Source organism: Denticeps clupeoides, unplaced genomic scaffold (assembly GCF_900700375.1).
Source record: "Denticeps clupeoides unplaced genomic scaffold, fDenClu1.1, whole genome shotgun sequence".
Taxonomy (NCBI): Eukaryota; Metazoa; Chordata; class Actinopteri; order Clupeiformes; family Denticipitidae; genus Denticeps; species Denticeps clupeoides.
This window is the reverse complement of record NW_021629692.1, coordinates 140708-146843: the sequence shown is the minus strand read 5'-3', so window position 1 is coordinate 146843 and position 6136 is coordinate 140708. Positions and strand designations below refer to the sequence as shown.

Here is a 6136-nt window from a genome sequence, read left to right as displayed (position 1 = left end):
GCTGCCCACAGCTCACCAATGCAGAGGACACATTTCATTGTGTCACCGCGTGCTGTGGATTCACAATGACAATCACTTGACTTTTGTCATGTCTGAAGGTTTCAAAGTGCAAAGCAAACAATCTGAAAAAGTAACGGTTTATCATTATGGTGACTTTACAAGAAATGCTTTGCACCTTTAACGGAAGTGCTTTGTGAAACTCCCCGATCAGAACATCAGTGCAGATGTTTCCCATCTGCTCATCACCCCGTGTTACAGAAATGGTAATAACTCCTCCTACATTCAGTTTCTAAAGAAATGAAAGTGAAAGTGACATCCTTTGTTGCTCCAGTTCAGTGGGAGAGTGCCAGTCAGCTGTAGCAGCAAAATGGCAGATTCAAACACTCAGAATTTGTTTTCCTGTCTGATCTGTCTGGATCTACTGAAACATCCCATAGGACTTCCCTGTGGACACAGTTACTGCATGACCTGCATTACGAGATTCTGGGATGAAGAAGAGCAGAAGGGCGTCTGCAGCTGTCCACAGTGCAGGGAAACCTTCACACCGAGACCCGTTCTTCAAGAAAACCACATCATTGCAATGCTGGTGGAAAAAAGGAGGATGGCTGCTCCTCGTGCTCTCTGTTACGCTGGACCTGGAGATGTGGAGTGTGACGTCTGCACTGGGAGAAAAGTCAAAGCTGTCAAGTCCTGCCTGGTGTGCTGGTCTCTTACTGTGAGACTCACTTCAAACTTCATAATGAAGTAAATCCAGGAGGAAATCACACGGTGACTGATGCTACTGGAAGACTGCAGGAGAAGATCTGCTCTCAGCATCACAAGCTGCTGGAGGTCTTTTGTCGTACTGATCGGAAATTCATTTGCTTGATGTGTCTGGTGGATGATCACAAACATCATGATACAGTGACTGCTGCAGATGAGAGAGCGGAACAAGAACAAGATCAAGAGAGCACCTGTGGCTCTCACACGGACATCGACATCTACACCTCCTCTGTTCTGGATTACATTAACACCACCATAGACACTGTTACTACTCAGAAACAGATCACCACATACCCAAACTAGAAGCCTTGGATGAACAAGGAGGTGCGTCTCCTGCTGAAGGCACGCAATAATGCCTTCAGATCGGGTGATGCACAGGCCTACAGCATTTCCAGGGCAAACCTGAAGAGGGGCATCAAAAAGGCCAAGCACTGCTACAAACTAAAGCTAGAGTACTTCTCCAATGCTGATCCTCGACGCTTGTGGCAGGGCATTCAGGCCATTACAGACTATAAACGACTTTTAAGCTCGCTTTGAAAGAGACAACAAGCAACCTGCTGTCAAGATCCCCTCATCTACCGACCACTCGCCCATCACATTCACCTCCTCAGATGTTTGCACTGCACTGAGTCGGATCAACGCGCGCAGGGCTGCCGGACCAGACGGCATCCCGGGGCGCGTACTTAGAGCATGTGCAGAGCAGCTCGCTGGCGTATTCACGGACATGTCCCTCGCCCAAGCAGCTGTTCCTACATGCCTCAAATCCACCTCCATTGTGCCAGTGTCGAAACATTCTAGCCCAACATGCCTGAATGACTACCGCCCTGTAGCACTCACACCCATAATCATGAAGTGCTTCGAGCGGTTAGTCCTGGCACATCTGAGGGACTTTCTCCCACCAACTCTGGACCCACACCAGTTTGCGTACTGTAGCGATAGGAGCACAGAGGATGCAGTCTCCATAGCGCTGCACTCTGTACTCACACACATGGACAAGCAAAACACCCATGCACGGATGCTGTTTGTTGATTTCAGCTCAGCATTTAACACTGTCATCCCCTCTAAGTTAATCTCTAAACTTAGAGCCCTGGACCTCAACACCTCACTTTGCAACTGGATTATGGACTTTCTGACCAGCAGACCACAGCATGTAAGGTCAGGCCACATCCACTCCACTACTGTCATGCTCAGCACTGGTGTACCACAGGGCTGTGTGCTGAGCCCCTTCCTCTACTCCCTCTTCACCCACGACTGCCGACCTATGCATGGATCAAACTCCGTTATTAAGTTTGCAGATGACACCACGGTGATAGGTCTCATCGACAACAACGATGAGACTGCCTACAGGGAGGAGGTCCAGCATCTGGCCACTTGGTGCACAGAAAATAATCTTCTCCTAAACACCACTAAGACCAAGGAGCTCATTGTGGACTTCAGGAGGGAGAGAAGAGGCTCGCATGATCCCATCCACATCAATGGGATGACTGTGGAGCCTGTTACATCCTTCAAGTTCCTGGGGACCCACATCTCAGAGGACCTGTCCTGGAGCATTAACACCTCCAGCCTGGTCAAGAAGGCTCACCAGCGCCTCTTCTTCTTGAGAACATTAAATAAGAACCAGCTACCCACTACCATCCTGTTGAACTTCTACCGCTCTACAATAGAGAGCATCCTAACCAGCTGTCTCACAGTGTGGTATGGAAGCTGCACTGTTGCTGAGCGTAAGGCGATGCAGCGGGTGGTGAAAACTGCCCAGCGCATCACAGGGACTCCACTTCCATCCATTGAGGAAATCCAGAGGAAGCACTGCCTGCATCGCGCTCGCAGTATTCTTAAGGACTCCTCCCACCCGGCCCACGAACTGTTCTCTCTCCTGCCTTCGGGCAGACGCTTCAGGCTACCACGGACAAGAACCATCAGACTTAGGAACAGCTTTTTTCCCAGAGCTGTTTCCTTGCTGAACTCCTCTGCCCCCCCCATACACTCCTGATAATCACTGCACTGTACTACTCCTGCACATATCACTTTATGTATATATATTACTTATTTGAACTGTATCCTGCACTTGCTGCTTATTGCACTTCTGGTTAGACCTAAACTACATTTCGTTGCCCTGTACTTGTACATGTGTAATGACAATAAAGTTGAATCTAATCATCTAATCTAATAAGTGTTTTAAAGGTATTATCTAATGATTTGTTTTATTCTAATGAACTCTAGACAGAACTGGCAAATATCCAGAGGAAATCTCGAAAGAGAATCCAGGAAACTGAAATGAAAGTGCAATTTCTGAAAAAAGCTGGACAAAAACTGAAGGTGAGTTCGAGTTATATCTGCAGATGGAGAGAAATTTCACGACTTCCAATGGACCCCGTCCTCTCCCTGTGTCTCCTAACAGCGCTCTGCACAGGCAGCAGTGATGGACAGTGAGAAGATCTTCACTCAGATGATCCACTCCATTAAGAGGAGACACTCTGAGGTGAGTGAGCTGATCCGAGATCAGGAGAAGGCTGAACTTAGTCGGGTTGAAGAATTCCAGGGCCAACTGGAGCAGGAGATCACTGATCTAAGGAGGAGAGACGCTGAGCTGGAGCAGCTTTCAAACACAGAGGATCACATCCATTTCCTCCAGGTAACATGACTGCTGTCTGAACATCTACAGAAGGGGGCGTCCCTCACAAACTTCTCTGCTATGGAGCTGCTCTTCACTTCTCAGCAGTGAAGTGTGTTTAAAGTCTCACTCCATTTCTGTCTCTCTCTGTAGAGTTTCCCGTCTCTCTGCGCCCCTCTTGGACTATCAGATTTATGCAACATCAATGTCAACCAGAGATTCTCTTTCAGTCACGTAAATGCATCGTTCTCTGACCTGAAAGACAAGCTGGAAGATTTCTGCATGCAGGAAGGACAAAGAATTACTACGATAGGTTGTAAAACTCACTAACTCAATACTAATACTAATCAGTTTGCTGTGATGGAAGCCTTGTAACAACTCAATATCACTGTTTTACCAGTGAAAGACATGCGACTCCTTCAGCCTGTGACCAGAGAAGAGTTGTTCAAGTGTAAGTCCCAGCCTCTCTCAATTCCGGTCTAGGAGGTTGAGTTTTGCAAGTCAAGTTAAACGGAAATACTATGAATCAGATTTGGAGATCCATGGGCAGATTATCCTCCTGAGACCCGAACTTCTGTTTGGAGTGGGTTTTTAATGTCCCTTAACCGTTTGGGATAAGGGGAATATCACAAACATCGAAACACATAAATCTACATAGACTTTTAAGTGAAACTTCACAAGTTTCAACCTGAATATTAATGAGCATTAGTACATTGTCTACATAGAACAATGTTGCTGATGTTGCAGCCATCTTGTTTTCTTTGTTTTGTGTACAGTACTTCTCTGACCACTAGAGGGCAAAGGTCCCTAAATTAGGACAACAGGATAAAATATTATGGTAAAGGGATTCCAAATGTAATGTCCCCCATATGAGGACGCAGGGTCTCACGAGGCTAATTTGCCATGAACTTGCCCATTTTTTTAACTCATTCACTAACTTTTGTTCATCAGATTATTGTCGGTTCACAATGGATCCGAAAACAGCTCATGGAAACATTCGTCTCTCCGAGGACAACAGAACATTGACATGCACCTTTGAGACCAACACATATCGAGATCTTCCCAGCAGATTCGATAATACGTTTCAGGTTCTGTGTAAACAGGCTGTGACTAGGCGCTCTTACTGGGAGGTTCAGTGTAGTCGATACCGGGTTTCCATAGCAGTCTCATATAAAGACATCAGCAGGAAGGGAAAGGGAAACGAATGCAGGTTCGGATTTAATGACAAATCCTGGAAATTGTCTCTCCATACATCCAGCAGCTCATTCAGACATAACAACTCTGAGACAAAACTCCCTCCAGTCTCCAGCTCCTCCAGAATAGGAGTGTATGTGGACCACAGTGCAGGAACTCTGTCCTTCTACAGCGTCTCTGACACAATGACCCTCCTGTACAGAGTCCAGACCACCTTCACCCAGCCCCTGTATCCTGGGTTTGGAATTAATAATGGATCAACGGTGGAGCTGTGTGACATATAGGGCTGGTTTTAAATATGCTCGATCACACATGGAACAGAAGTTCCTCACACAGGGACATGATTTGGTAGTGACAGGGAGAGCAACTCAGGGGTTAAGTGTCTTGCTCAGGGACACAATGGTTTGTGAGTACTGGTTCATAGGCGATTGTCTTGACTAGGCTACCACAACCCTATATGAGCAATGGCATGGAGTTTAGTACAAATATGATAAATAAATTGAATATATTGCATATTTGAAATATGATAATTGTCACTCACAGCTACATTACATGTGGCTGCTGTTCATAATATTTTTAATCATGTTATGATATGTATGTAAATTTTTTTTACGTAACTTGAAACATACTATATTCTCTGCCACTTAAAATCTGAAAATGTGCTATACAAATAAGCTTCCCTTTTAACTAGACTTTAGTTTTTTTTCGCCTTGAAGGGTGTGGTTGCTTGTTAGATGAGGATAAAAAATTAATAACGCTGTACACGTTAGACTAGAAACTGATCCCCTGACCATGAGCTCTTCACTGCACACACAACGCAGAAAGGACGTATATACCAAGACCGTCCGCTGGAAAAGACACACCCTGAGCATGCCAGGTCTAGCCATGCATCACAGGCTAAGCAAGTTCTTGGATTACAGATTTTTTGGGGGAAACCCAAAATGTTTCACCCTCAGGACAAATGACAATGAGACCTTCCTGCGTTCACTGTGCTGGACAGCTCTGGAGGGCTGTCTCCTTTCTCCACTTTCTTAAGCATCACACATCTGAAATACTGACAAACATTAAAGGTTGTTCAATAACAGTACGAATATATTAAATGTGTCAAAATTGGCACCCCTACTCAAGAGTGCTGATCTTTCCTAACTTTTCTATGGTTTTATAGGAAAGTTACATATCATTGGGTCTGTCAGGAAGACAGACCATTTATTATTGTGCTGAGAATGGCAAAAATGAACATTAAAGAATGTTAAAGACCGCCACGCGAAGACCGTCAAACGTAAAGAAACAACGGAGTGGTCAGGCCGAAGGCCTGACCACTCCGCACACGATGATATATTTTTTGTTTTGGTAGGTCGTACGGCCCGGCCACAAATCGGGTTAAAACGTGTAAAAAGTACCGTTTACCATCGTGCCGGGAACGCGTTTTTGGCTCCCTGAGGCTAACCGTTGAAGCTAGCGACCCGAAAATCGAGGCGAGGCCGAAGGCCTCGCCGAGTCTTACGATCCGACGTATGGGACGAGTCGGTGGCACCAACGGGGGTTTGGAAAACCCGGGAAAAGCCGGAA

General features: G+C 45.9%; 1 pseudogene; it reads left to right on the top strand.

Annotated features, from left to right (window-relative positions):
• Positions 1-329: 329 nt before the first annotated feature.
• Positions 330-5044, top strand: LOC114771739 (tripartite motif-containing protein 16-like; annotated as a pseudogene).
• Positions 5045-6136: the final 1092 nt, after the last annotated feature.